Below are 14,561 nucleotides of genomic sequence, written 5' to 3'. Positions count from 1 at the left end.
TGGAAATAAGTCTTTTACCTCTCCCTTTGTTTTAGGGAGTTGTAGGGTGGGGCATGTGGTAAGGTAGAATCAATTTGAAAGAGCATCAAGAAATAGGAAGGTAGAGTATGAAACCCTCCCATCCACCAACTGGGAAGAATTCCATGTTGCCAGTATATAGGCCAGAGCTTCCAAAAGCATGGTTTTCCAAGGATTATGGTTGATGCTTTGCTTAGGGATGCCTATAAAAAAGGAGAAATGTTAATCCTCAAAGTGATATCTGCTACCCACTGGACATCTTGCAACTTGAAAAGAGAATCTGATTATCAGACTAAGCAATTTCAAGGAAGTCACATGCATGGAACTGACTGTAAAGAGGAGGTTGCCAATGATTTAGAGTAGATCCCAGAAGTGTGTTAGAAAACGCCCTCGCTCTTTCTAGTAAGAAGGTACAACTAAGCCAGCTCTTCATTAGTCAGGGGCTAGTGGTTTTCCCACAGCTGAGAAAACATCACCATTGCCTCTGGCATGATAGGTCACTGCTAACATCTCCATGAATCTTTCTGTATCAATCAGCTAATGCTGTGTAGTAACAAACTACTTCAAAACTTCATGGCTTAACATGATGGCCATTTGTTTGGCTAATGATTTGAGCAACTGGGCTATGCTCATTGGACTTGGCTGGGCTGACTCATGTACCTGAAGTCAGTATCTAGGTCATCTGGGAACTTGTTGGTCTGGTGAGGGGCAGGAAGAGGGACTCAGTTGGAATGACTTACTTGGTTCCGTAAGGTCTCCTACCCTCTAGGAGTCTGGCCTAGACATGTTTACATAGTGGCAGAAGGGAAAAACATTTAGAAGGGTCAGGGACTCTATTTTTTTTTAAGAACACAAAGATATCTCATAATCAAATGCAGCTTTTTATCTATTTTATTCCTGTAAAAATGAATCATTTTCCTTCTACTCCTAATTTAAATGGTTACTCAGAATTATCGTAGATTTGAAAGGTATATGTGAGAGAATTCAATCCCAAGTTTACTCAAAAAACCCCCACAGAACTATAGGTGGGCACAGATCAGCACTGCCTCAAACTTTTTAGCATACCTGGGCTGGTCACTGTTTGCCAGATAATTCTCCTTTGTTACATTGGATAAATGATTAGGTACATATTAATTCAAAAGTGTAAACCATTTAAAAGGTTAACTCCTTCCTCAGATCCTCAAAAGGTAAAATTTAAACCCTCTCCCTCACTCATGCTCTTTCTCGAAATAAATAAATTATATATATATATATATATATATATGTAAGATATATATGTATATATATGTAAGATATTTATATATATAAAATGTTTATTAATCATGATTTTTAAAATTATTTTTTTATTAAAAAATCACATTAACATATGATTTGTCTTGATTATTGAGTTTTTTGTGTCCCCTTAAATTGTGCTTCTGAGGTAAGTGCCTCACTCAGCAAACCTTAGGCCCAGCCCTGGATGTAGGCAACGTGGTAACCTGATCTAATAATGATCAAGTATGAGAGCTTTGGATCTAGACTGCTGAGACTGAATCCAATCTCTGTGTTATAGTCCTCTCTATTCATGCTGGCAGGCTTTGGGCAAAATTACCTAACCCTGGATGCTCAGTTTTCCCTTCTCTGAAATGGGGGTAAAAATAGTCCTTCCTCAGCGGATTGTGGGGTGAAATGGGTTAACACATGAATATATGTTAAATGAATAAATAGTCCATGGGACATAGCAAGTACTTTAAAAAGCATTAGTCCTGAGGGCTAAGAGCATGTCTGTTTGGCTCTCTGTCTCTCTCTTTGAAATAAATGTCGATAAGTAGGCAAAAGGACTGTTTCCATTTGGGAGTAAATCGATAGAACAGTAACAAAGCATGATCCTCCTCTCCCACTGTTTGAGTAATAGAAGAAAACACCCAGTCAGAATAGAGTACAATAAAGTGAGAGAGGCTCTTGTGATTGATTTCGGCTAGCAGATCATGATGTGATCAAAAATACAGCTCGTGTGTTACTTTGGTGAGAGTTTCCATTGAGACTTTGAACACAATGACCTCCATTTGAATATGGGATCGAATAAGGAGTACTGATCATAAAGAAGTGACTACAAATACACAAATAGACTTTGGAGAACGCTCAGGCATTAAAGGCTATCATAAATGTGCCTACTAAACATAGCTTGTCACTTGACTGTATTTTTCCCACAAGGAACTTTAAAAATCTTTTCACATGTTCTATTTTTATTTGGAAAAAAAAAATTGTTGAGGCCCCTGGTGGCTTCGTCGATTAAGCGTCCAACTCTTGGTTTGGCTCAGCTCATAATCTCACAGTTAGTGAGTTTGAACCCTGCATTGGGCTCTGTGCTCTCAGCGCAGAATCCTGCTTGGGATTCTCTCTCTCCCTCTCTCTGCTCCTCCCCTGCTTGCTCTATCTCTCTCAAAATAAATAAATAAACTTAAAAACTATTTAAAATATTGTCATGATTTTTGTATTTTAGATGAGAAAATTACTTTTCTTTTGAATATTGAAGAAGGGATTGTATCAAAAGGCCGCGTTCTCTGTGGACACAATTGAGAGTAGTAATAATTAGCTTAGATTTACTCCATGTTTACTATGTGTAAGGTGTGATGCCAACTGCATGGTTGCAAAAATATGTTATGTAATTGACCCCAACAGCCTATGAAGTAAGTACTAATATTTTCTTCATTCTCATATGTGGAGAAGACAAAGAGAAGTAAACATCTTTGGCCAAGATCGCATAGTGAGTGGCCGAGGTAGAACCCCAAGCCACACAGTCTAAACTCTCAGTCTGGTTCCTAATTCTCACGTCTAAAAGCGATACTGCACCATTCTCCAGAACCTTACTGTTCAAACTGTGGCTCATGTGCCAATATCATCTCTGGAAATAGAAATCTTGATAAAATGCAGAGTCTTAGGCCCCAGCTTGGACCTCATATAGTGGAATCTGGATTTTAACAAGATCTTCTGGTGATTCGTGAAACACATTAAAATTTGAGAAGCACTGCTATAGAACAGTTCAGAACATTAATATTTTTTGCACTCGATTGTGAAGTGCCTCCACTGAGAGATAACAATCTTTGTTGGAAAAGCTTCAGAGATGTTTTCAAATCGAATTCTCTGCTTCAAAACTTATCTTGTCAGGTCGATCACGCCATGGTGTTCTTAAATCCCTTTACGGATTTTAATTCTTCACTGAGTTTTTAAAGTGTTGCCTGAAGGTGGTCCTGTCTGTACTCCTAATGGGTTTCAGGAAAAGAACCATTCTGGTGTTTTCTGTAAAGCTCAGAATCCCAAAGAATGAGTAGACAGACCCAAAGCAATAAAAGCAGAAATCATGTGGCAGACTTCACCAGCAGTGTGATTCTTTTCTCCTTAAACAACCGCAACTAATATTTGCACAGTGCTTTACAGTTTGCAGAACCAATTTTACACACACAACGCACACAGAAGCATATACTTGGTTAACTTGAGGTTGAAATGCTTCAAATTAGCGGACGCCTGGGTGGCTCAGTCAGTTAAGCGTCCGACTTCTTGACCTCAGCTCAGGTCATGATCTTATGGTTCATGAGATTGAGCCCCTCGTCAGGGATTCTCTCTTCTCTCTCTCTCTCTGCCCCTCTCCAGCTCATGCTCTCTCTCTCTCTCTCAAAAATAAATAAATAAGCTTCAAAATGAAGAAATGCTTCAAATTGGAATGTTCACTGAGGATTACAAAATTTCTTAGGTGTCTTGAAGTCCCGGATTTGCTTCCAAATCACTTTACTGCCCTTACCTAAACTAGCGGACAATGAACATGTTGAAGGGAACCTCGCAAGGCTATGGGTCTCAAGGAGCTATTTCACAAGGCAGAGAAAAAGCAAGCTAAAATAAAAGATAAGAAAGTTATTATCAGCTCTTTAGGGCTCTCAAATTTTATAGTCATTGTGTATGTTCAGCTTTCAGAGTTTAGAATCTTGGATCAAAATTTAGACAAACTATAGGCATGCAGGTAATGAGTATATGCATTAAGTAACATATATTGGTACACTCAAAAAAGTAAACGATGTGGGCTGGCTCCAGAGGGGAATTCACAGAATATGTGCCAGACAAAGAGGACCAAAAGGTATTTTTCTGCCAATTCGTGAGGCAGCTTTCACAGATCTTAGGTACTTCCTTTTGTGGTGTGAATTGAAATTCATTTATTGAGAGTGAAGTCCATATTCACTAAGCCTAGCTTGAATGGGTCTTACAAGACCAGAGGTTACTAGGCTGTGACCAACCTACCCTTGAATCCTAATTCTATCTCTTATTAACTCTCTGACCTCTTATGGTCATGTGTATGTTTCTAAATTTCCATTTCATCATCTATAAAAATGGGGATCCTAAGAGCTTACACCCCCAACAGTCACTGTGAGCACCAAAGGGAATGTAATGTACCCTGACTGGCATACATGAAGCCTCGGTGAGTCCTTTCAGTAAATATTTTTGAACATGTATATGGTGGCAGGTGCAAGTGCTCCCAAGATAAGACAAAACACCAGCGGGGATTATTGACGTAATCACACAAGCAAATGGCAAATTGCTCTGCAAGCTTATAACAGGGTTTAACCTATTAACAAAGATTTTGTTGGACTGAGGCTAGACACTCTCAGCGTGTATACAGCAGAACTTACTGAAGATGGGGAAACAACACAAGTGAAAGGTAGGAGGAGATACCTTGAAAATGATACTCGCATGTGAGCTCTGGCAATTTCTTTTGTAGAAACCTGCCTTGTTTGTGAGTTAGGCGTCTGAGCTATTATCACATAAAGAAGGCAGCGTAGGATTTTGCCAGAACCTTTGTGCAATCTAGATTGGGTGTGTCTACTTATGACTGCATTTCAGATGTGTGGGGAGGGGTAAGTGACTGATCTCTCTTTCCTCCGCCGCTCAAAGAGAGCAACATTTTTATTATGTCTGCTTTTTTTGAGGAGGTAATCTGGTGGCTACCATCATTTTTTTCTTTTATTCTTATGATTTTTTTCCAATAGAAATGAGGACAGGAAGACTGCCCTTCTGAACCTCCTCTCTGTCAAAGGACTTCTAGGGATTTTCAGCATGTGGAGGAAGATCAGAAAGTCTCCGCGGAACTTCTGCCAAGCTGCTGAAGTCACAGACTCTTCCCACACTCCCCTGGGTCTCGTCAATTCTTATCAAGGATTCAGGGGTGGCAGCAGCAGCCTTCCCACTTCAGAAAAGGAAGTGAGTAGAGCAGGGGAAAAGAAAACTAACACTGGGAGGCACAAGGCTCCTATCAAATGTCAACTCATCTGTGTCTGACCATCAAAGAGGCTTAGGTTTGTGTAAAAGTGGGTGTCCAAGCCAGCAGCTCTCAGCTTGATGGGTGCCACAGAGGGGAATATTTATTTCTGTGCCCATGTTGCAGAAGTCGGGTAGTTGGGAACCAGAAATTAAGGGGAATTTGTTGAGTCAAATTTGCAAACCGTTTGACCTTCCTTAGCTCTGTCTTTAAAACCTAGTCCCATTCATTCAGCATGTTAGGTGCCTGCATAGCTAACAAAGCCCAGCATCCTGGCTTGATACACTGAAGGCTTCTTGGAGGGCTTACAAAGCATTTTGAAGAGTTAAATGTAAATGAATCAGGAACACATGGATTCAATTTCCCTGGAAATTCACATGTGCTTGGAAATGAAGGGGGGCAGTGTCTGGCCAAATGTGCTTTGATTTATCTGACCCCAAAATATATCCCTCCCCTCTCCTTTCCTCCCCTCAGAATCATTCAAAACTTTGCTTAATGTCAAACTATGGCTGGGTTCTTGAGACCCTTGAATCCTGGAGTGGTTTGAGTTCCTGGAGTTAAAAAGGGCATTCAGGGAGCCTTATTCCACCGCCCCCTGCCCTCCAACTAAAGGAAAACCATCTCACATGGTTTTCTTCTATTTAATAGGGTTACATTAAAGCAAGGATGTGATGATGTTGGTTCAATCACAAAGCTAACCACCTACTGCGCATCATTTCTGCCAGTAAAACTCAGGTTTGCTTTTTCTAGGAAACCACCACTAGGATAAAGGAGCAGAATTATACAACCATTGTCATCATCGTTGCCATCATTATCATCATACACCTAAAGTTTTGTTCGGGTGTGGAGTTTCAGAACACCTTTTAAAATAATTATCACTTTTAATAGCCATAACTGTCCCTTGCATGGAGTGTTAAAGATTGTTTATAATTGCCTAGAATTATCTAGAACCTACTTAGGGCTATCAGGCAGAGGGATCCCTTAGTAGGGGACCTAGGGGCTGGCCGATAGAGTCTGGTAAATTTGCATCTCATAAGTTTGACTAAGAGTACCTTAGACACAACTGTTCTGGTCCCCTCCTTTCTCAGAAATTTCCGGTAGTGAAGAGAAGTTAGAAATTCAACTTTTGACCTTAAAGTCTTGTCACAGACTGGAATCAAGCTGTGGTTTGTCAAAGGCTAACATCAACTGCAGTAATTACTCGGATAATCAAGAAGCAGCTGGATCTATACTTTGGGTCCCTTGTCAGCATTAATTGATTTTACCTTGTCCTTTTGCTCCCTCTTGGGCCAGTTGGAGACCACTACCTATTTAAGCATGTACTTCTTCCTGGCTGGCTTTCTCCCTACCCACCTAGTTAACATTGTTCCTTGGTGTCTTTGGAAATGTTTCTTCCCGTAGGTTGCAGATTTGTCCTGTGACGATGTTTGCGTGTGGTGACCACCAGAGGGAGCTACTTAATGACCTTAATGATGGAGTGAGGGCAGAGCAGGAAGAAGGTAAGGGCAACTTCTGGCTGACTCTCCAAGGGTATCATGGACAGTTCTCAGCTATTCTTGCTATGCCTCAGCCATACTTACAGCTCTTTTCCTACTCCTTTTTCTCTTCTACCTACATACTCCTAGCATGTTGAATGACTAGCTCCTCCTAGATTCCTTAAAGCTCTGGCTTAAATATCACTTTTTTTCAGAGAGGCCTTCTCAAATCACTCTATGAAATGAAGGTCCCAGACTCCTCCCAACTTTTACCTGTAATGTATAGTCCTGTTTATTTCCTTAATAACATATCATGATATGTGATGACACTGTTTACTGTCTTTTCAGCTAGGGCTGAAATCTCTTGCAGCTAGGGGTAACTTCTGCCTTGTTCATCAGTTTCCGCATACCTAGTAGCTGCATACCGTAGCTGATCAGTAAAAAATTACTGATTGATGGATTATTCTAGTGAGCAGTCCAAATGTTGGGGGGTGAGATCAAAAACCAATCATCATAGTGAGCAGTGACTATCCTTATACATTTTTTTAAAAAGACAGAGTATCTTATCCACCATTTTTACATATATAAAGTAAGAGTCAATATTTATAAGGTGACCTCTCTTAACCATGTGCTCTGTGAAATGCTGGGATAAAAGGTGGAACTTCACATTTTCTATTCATGGCATCATAATTCAATGTTGTAGTATGTGAGGAAGGTTGATATCTCACAAGTCTGATGAAAGTGACAAGAGGGAAGCATGAAAATAGTACCAGCTACAATGATGGTAAATTCCTATGTGAAGGAAGTGGTCACAAGTCCCATCAAACAAACTTTTATTGAGTTCTGTAAGAGTGTGCAATTAGCTTTTTATTCATTTATTGTAAAAGATCCTTTTAAAGTTCATTTATTTATTTTGAGAGAGACAGAGAGAGAGAGAGAGAGAGCAAGCAGGGGAAGGGCAGAAAGAGAGAGAGGGAGAGAAAGAATCCCACGCAGGCTCCATGCTGTCAGTACAGATCCCAATGCGTGGCTTGATCCCAGGAACCTGAGCCACAATGAAGAGTTGGACGTTTACCCGACTAAGCCACCCAAGCACCCAATTAGCTTGCTATTTAAATAATGATTATTTTTACCCTAGATGAATGCATAAAAAGAATCAAGATTTTCAAAGATAAATGAAAAATCAGATCTCTTCCCTTTGGGTACCTGAAGAGATAAAGAAAAATAAAATCAAAGAAAATAGGAAAAAATGACAGGTCGAAGATTATTTCACTATTCAAAATGTATACCATAAATTTTTTGATATTGTGCTAAAGTTGGTTGTAAGTTTTGTTCTGATTTTCCTAGCAGCCAGTGTAATGAGTAAAATATGATTTAGTATGTGATTTATAGGCAGGGCCAGCTACATAATTTGCTGGCTCCAGTGCAAAATGAAAATGTGGGGCCCCCTTATTCAAAAAGCAGGAAAAATGCCATTAAATGTAATAAAACATGAAACTTTTTCCTTTCTTCCACGCTCTCACTCTAGACCTGTCATGGTGTTTTTTATTTGTTATTTAATGGCTCGCTCCCTCGGGCATGGGAATACTGGCTGGTGAAGCAGACTCAACAGGACTGGGAGTGTTTCCCACCCCCCAACTGACCCCCACTTGGCTTACTTGCCCACCTGCTGCTGAGTCCTCCTTCCTGCAGCCATAAGACCTATATACTATGCCCTCTTTGGGGGCAAGAAAAACAGTCTGCTCTTCCCACAGCCTGCTGCCCCCACCCACCAAGAATAGGCATCCCCCAGAGGACTGAAAATCCTTTGCTAGGGTGTGATCAGGACCCAGACATGGTGTGAGCAAGAGGTTTGCCCCACCAATCACATGAACCAAGCATCACAGTAGAGACCACCACTGCTGTGTCCCAGCCTGAGACACCACAGGGTCTACATCATCTGACCCCTTCCTTCTCCATGGCCCAGGCTTCTGCACAAACCCTCCCTGGGTGCATAGTGCTCACCGGCCTGGGAGAGAGAGGCCAGGCAGTGCCTGGGGTGCAAAGGAGCAGGGTGCAACAGCAGTATCTGGGTGGACCTAGGAAGGGGAGGTCAGCTGGGCCCAAGGCAAAGCAATGGGAAGTCAAGAACCCATCTCAGGGAGGCAGGAATACATTGGGGGGGGGGGGGCGGGTACTGCACGTGAGCTAAAGCTTCAAGCTTAGTGCATGCTGCATTGTCCCAAGCTACTTCATGTACAAAATATAAATTTAAAAATAAAATTTTTCAAAATTTCAAAACAGTGAAAAGCATTAAAATCCAAGCAAGGGAACTTTTGAGGATAGGGCCTCAGTCACATGAAGTTGACCCCATTTATAGAGTCTGTAAGTTAAAAAGAAAAAAAAAATCCTAGTTGCCAAAGGGAAACGCGTCTGACCTTGACACTGAGACCTGAAGACTCAGAGAAATTTCTCATCGAGGTCTATGTAAAGAAGACATTGTGTGATATAATTGGCAATGTCCTTAGAATTAATGCAATAAAACTGTCATTCTTAAGTACCTACTGTTAACCTTAAAAATAAAACTACCAGTTATTTTATCAGCAAAAAAAAAATGAGTTTATTAGGAAACAGGGAGTTACAATCCAAGAAGAGCAAGCTATGGCAGAACCCTAGGCGAGTCTAGGGAACAAAAGGAGAGGAATGCTCTTTTATAGAGGAAAGGGGGATGTTGGAAAGACTGTTATAAGCAAAAAAGTCCATTGATGTAAACGGGCAGTTCAAAGTATACTGGCCTCTCATTGGCTTAGTTGTGACTGGCTCTCACTAGCTGGACTGTTGCTGGGCGAGGAGGAAAATCTTTCTTCCTCCTGCTGGGGTAGTAAGTCAGTGGCTGGTTACAAGGTAGGTCTCTTCCTGTTGGGTCTTCCTGTTGGGTCTGCAACCCAGTGGTAGGGTGTGAGAGCTCCCCCTGCTGGCTTTCCGACTCCATTTTAAGTGAGATTTCCTCGTAATTAATTTTCACACTACTATGCGTCGTCATTGTACTTACTTTACAGTTTGGAAGAGCAGAAAACAAGGACATAAACAAAGAAACTAAAAATCCCCATTCCACAAGCTGTAGGAAATGCTGGAGTGCTTTTCCAGACTCCAGCCAATGCCTTTTCTTCTGCACTTCCCTACCCGTGGTTCTGTCATCATCCCACTTTGCATTTCAGCTCAAAGTCTCCTCTCCTAAGGAAGACTCTCCTATTCTCCCAACTAGACCAGGGACCTTTTGCACTCCTCATATTTCCCTCTATTTTAACTTCATGGCACTGTTCACAGAGTTTGTAATTAGGAATTTGTTCATATTGTCATTTGCTTACGCTCTACTCGCCCCTGGCTAGACTGTAGGCTCAGAGCAGCAAGGTGTGCTTTGTTCTGCCTCCGTCACATGTGCCTAGCGGCTGGCACGGTTATCCTAGTATTCCTGCGTCTCTTTGCCACGGGTAGATTCGATTTAAAAATACTATATTGAATGCACACTTACTTGGTGCCAGATACATGGTTGCATCCTGGGGATAAAATAATGAGCAAGACTCATGATCCGTGTCCTCAGAGAAGAGTCTGTCCCTCTCCAAACTTCCTTGACAATTTTTGCCTGCGATCTCTTTGCTCCAATCATATACTTCACTTGTTTTTTGAACAGAGTCCGTGTGTTCCGTGTAATGCTTTTGATCCAAATGCCATCCTTCCAGATATTCCCTTTTACTCCTAGTTTTTAAACATCAGATTGTCTTCCATGTTGTAAAAATGTCTAGGAGCCTCCCCCTGGCAAATATATTCTGCTCTTCAGTAGTTAGAGACTTTAATAGAGTATGTGTTATACTGCCTGAAGACTACAGTTGTCCTCCCTCCGCCCCCAACCACCACCTTATCCACAGAAGATATTTTCTAAGACCTCAGTGGATGCCTGAGACCACAGACAACACTGAGCCCTATGTATATTATGGTTTTTTCTAGACATACATACCTCTGATAGTTTAGTTTATGAATTAGGCACAGCAAGAGATTAACAAATAATAACTCCTAACAGAATAATTATAGCGATATACTGTAATAAAAGTTATGTGAATGTGGTCTCTCTCTCTAAGTATCTTACTGTCCTGTACTCATTCTTCTACTTGTGATGATGTGAGGTGATACAATGCCTACACGATGAGATGAAGTGAGGCAAATGATGTAGGCACTGTGACTTAGCGTTAGGCCACTACTGACCTTCTGATGACTTGATGGGAGGAGGACAATGTGCTTTTGGACCACCATTGACTGGGGGGGTAGCTGAAGCCACAGAAAGCAAAAGCATGGATAAGGTACATTTCCCAAACTCCCTTGCAGCTGGGTGTGGTCGTGCCCTTCATTCTCACGAGTAAGTGGGGGGAGATGACTACAGCTTCAACATCATGTACTTAAAAGGAAATCCTTTGCTGTCCACTTCAAATTTGTTTGCCTCTTACCTTGGTCTGGAATGTGAACAATTATGGTGGAAACCTCACTTCAATCATGCACGCAAAAACAAGTCTCCAGGAAAAGAAGATAAGGTCAGTATTTGGTTACCCTTGTATGCTAATACAGAGGACTTAGTTTAAATCATAGTATTTAACGTGCATGTTCATAAATAAACGTGCTCCTTTATTTATGGATGTACTATCTTTATACAGTTCTCTCTCACGTTAACTGCAGTCCCTAATTACACACTTTTTAAAAAAATGTAGAACAAATTGTTCTACAAATTGGACCAATGTCAGAATCCCAAATTCTATTTTTTGAGAAAGGATGATAGTTAATCAACTGGTAGTTGAAATTAAAAATGGAATCAGTTGAAATTACCTGGAAATAGAGTCTCTCTCCTTTTTCAGCAGGATATGGGGACGAGGAATCAGTCACATACCTGAGGTGCTCCTAGAGCAGGGGAACTTGACCAATAATGAATGCAGGCACCTGAAATACCACCCTGAAACAGCATGGATTTTGGTTATCCAAACATAGATAACCCTCAGGATTGCATGTCTGAGGGTTAGACAGAAAGGCTTACTGGTAAAATGGCAAGTCTTTGGGGATTCTCTTTGCTTCTCTCAGCCTCTGAAGAAAGATGTGACTAACTCTAAACACCAGGAATGGCCTTTCTTCCCCTATCATCTCCCATTAACAACACTAGATCATTGAGTATAGTAATTTAAAACCCTAGACTCTTAGATCTGAACTCCACATTTTTCAAAGTAGGAAAATGATGGAGAGAACAAAGCATCTTTGATTTTTTTGCCAGATTTTTCAACCTATCAATCTTGTTTCATAAAATAATTATCAACTTCACTGTTCCAGAGCAGATCAACCAATAAGAGATCCATAATTTTTTCTACAGAAGGGACAGACTCCCTGGAGACAATTGGCTGAGAACTTACTTACCAATGAAACATTGTATAAATTTTAAAAAGCAACATCACTTGAAAGAAATAGAAGTATAGGAATACTTTCAGCTAAGAGTCATTCCCCATAGAAGAGCCTTTCACAGATAGAGGCTCTCATGCAAGAAAATTTTCAACTTTTCACAGATAGAGGCTGTCATGCAAGAAAATTTTCAACTCCTTCATTTTCAAAATTTCAAAACTCCTTCATTCTCCTAGTCTTAAAAATTGATGTTCTCTTTCTGTCTCATGCTCCTCTCCCCTCTTCTTATACTCTCGGAAATATTTGATGCTAACATCCCCTCTGACTCCTTTCTTTCAACTGGCTTCTGATCTAAGTTCATCCTCTAAAAAGTAACTTATGAGGCCCTTTGTGATATATCCCCTGCCTCTGTTTTTATTCATTCACAAACTGCCACTCTGCCAAGTACGTTCCCTGCCTTTCTTCCTTGGCAGTTTCTTTAAATGTGTTCTTCTCTGCTCTGGAAGACCTAAAGGCACCCTCACTTCCCACCCACTGCTTTGGCCCCAATACCTTTATCTGGCAAATTCTTATTTGTTTTCTAAATCTTGGTTCTTCTTCTTGCTATTGTCTCTACCCTCCCTCCTTGCCCCAAATCCTTTCTGTAAGTTCTATATCTTGACAGTTTTATGTATATGGTCTCCTACATCAATCGCCATCGTTGGTTTACTGTCTGAGGCCTTTCACAGACCTTAAATAAGCTGACAGCTTGGAGATGTAAACCGATCTTTTTATTGCGAAAGCTCAAAATAGTGCCTTCACATATAGTAGATGTTCAATAAGTGTTGAGTTAGGAGGTAAAGAGCTGAAACAAAACCTGGCATAATATTTTTACATTTCTCTAATTATACTCTTAATTCAGGTTGTTACCAAATGTCAATCTGTGGAAGAAAAATTAGAATCAAGCCTATTACAGCCAAGTATTTATCTTCCTCCTGGTTTCAAACTTCTTGTAAAAGAGGAATTAGCAGTTCTTTAATACAGCAGCACTATAATCCCCTTTCCAAAAATGCCAGAGGTCACCTGGAAATAGAATGGCTGAGCAAGGATTAAAATGTAAGAATAGGGGACTTTGGCTAAGTTAACTGGATCACTGCATCCATGTCCTTGTTAAATATGCTTTGTGGACCATGACAAGAAAGCATGGTGGGGGGTCATGGGATGAAGAGCTTAAGAAGGAAAGAAGGTTTATTGATTGATAGTAATCAATTCATCTTATACTACGCTTCTTTTCTTCTGATCGCCCCACTTATATTCTTCAACCTGATAACCTTCATTAACGATAGACAAAAGTCACATGTCTCCAGATATTGTGATTGTTATTTTTGTTACAGAGGCACTCTATTCAGATCTCTAAATACTGGCAATCCCCCATGTAAATAAAAAGAAAATCCCCAGAGTTTTTAAAAAGAGTGGAGAGAACTTTAAATTTTCTTGAAGAATGAAAGATGATATGAAATATCTGTTTCTTCTTTGGAATTAACCGTTTGTATCTGCCAAAGGAGATGTTTACCTACAGCCCATGATTTTCCCTTCCACTTATAGACTGAAATCTCAGGTAAAATCCACAAAAATTATTGCTCTAGTTTATTGGTTTATCATAGTGAACTGGGATAAAATGGTGACATTTTGTTGTATTATTTTGAAAAAAAATTTTTTTTAATTTATTTACTTTTGAAAGAGAGCATGTGAGTGGGGGAAGGGTAGAGAGAGAAGGAGAGAGAAAGAGAAAGAGCACAAGTAGGGGAGAGGGCAGAGCAAGAGAGAGAATCCCAAGCAGGCTCCCCACTACCAGCGCAGAGTCTGACCTGGGGCTCGAACCCATGAACCAGGAGATCATGACCTGAGCTGAAGCCAAGAATCAGATGCTTAATGGACTAAGCCACACAGATGCCCCAGTGATAACATGTTGCATAGATAACAACCTTGGCTTATGTCTTGGTGAATCTCAGTAGACTTCAGTCAAAGAAGGGACGTGAACTAAAGGAATGAGTACTTTATGCAACATATTCTGCTGGGAATCTGAGCTGAAATCATGAGACATAGAGACAGACAAAGTAGCTGCCTGATAACTATCTTTTATTTACATTGAGCTGGGCCATAATTCTTTTTGAGTTCCTTGAAGTCCCCTGAATCATCAAATAGAGCTTCCATTTTCTTAAACTTACTTGAGTAAGTGGTTATAAACAAATAGCAAAAGAATTTAGTGTGCTTAACAGTCTTCTTATGTTCTGAGGGAAGAATTAGGCACTTACTAACTATGCCAGGGACTATGCTTGGAACTTTACGTTTTATATACATATAAGATAAATATTAAAATGTACATAATATATTTC

General features: G+C 40.4%; 1 long non-coding RNA gene across 3 annotated transcripts in view; it reads left to right on the top strand.

Moving 5' to 3' along the window:
* The window catches only part of LOC113600590 (uncharacterized), a 219,739-nt gene that overhangs the window by 137,515 nt on the left and 67,663 nt on the right, over window positions 1–14,561 (top strand). For all 3 annotated transcript variants that reach the window (XR_008292630.1, XR_008292629.1, XR_003421647.2), the window contains 2 exons: window positions 5,034–5,244; window positions 6,704–6,801. This is a non-coding gene — a long non-coding RNA (uncharacterized LOC113600590). The remainder of the gene's footprint in view (window positions 1–5,033; window positions 5,245–6,703; window positions 6,802–14,561) is intronic.

This window comes from Acinonyx jubatus, chromosome F2, assembly GCF_027475565.1.
Source record: "Acinonyx jubatus isolate Ajub_Pintada_27869175 chromosome F2, VMU_Ajub_asm_v1.0, whole genome shotgun sequence".
In the NCBI taxonomy this organism is placed as follows: domain Eukaryota; kingdom Metazoa; phylum Chordata; class Mammalia; order Carnivora; family Felidae; genus Acinonyx; species Acinonyx jubatus.
This window is presented reverse-complemented; position numbering and strand designations above follow the sequence as displayed.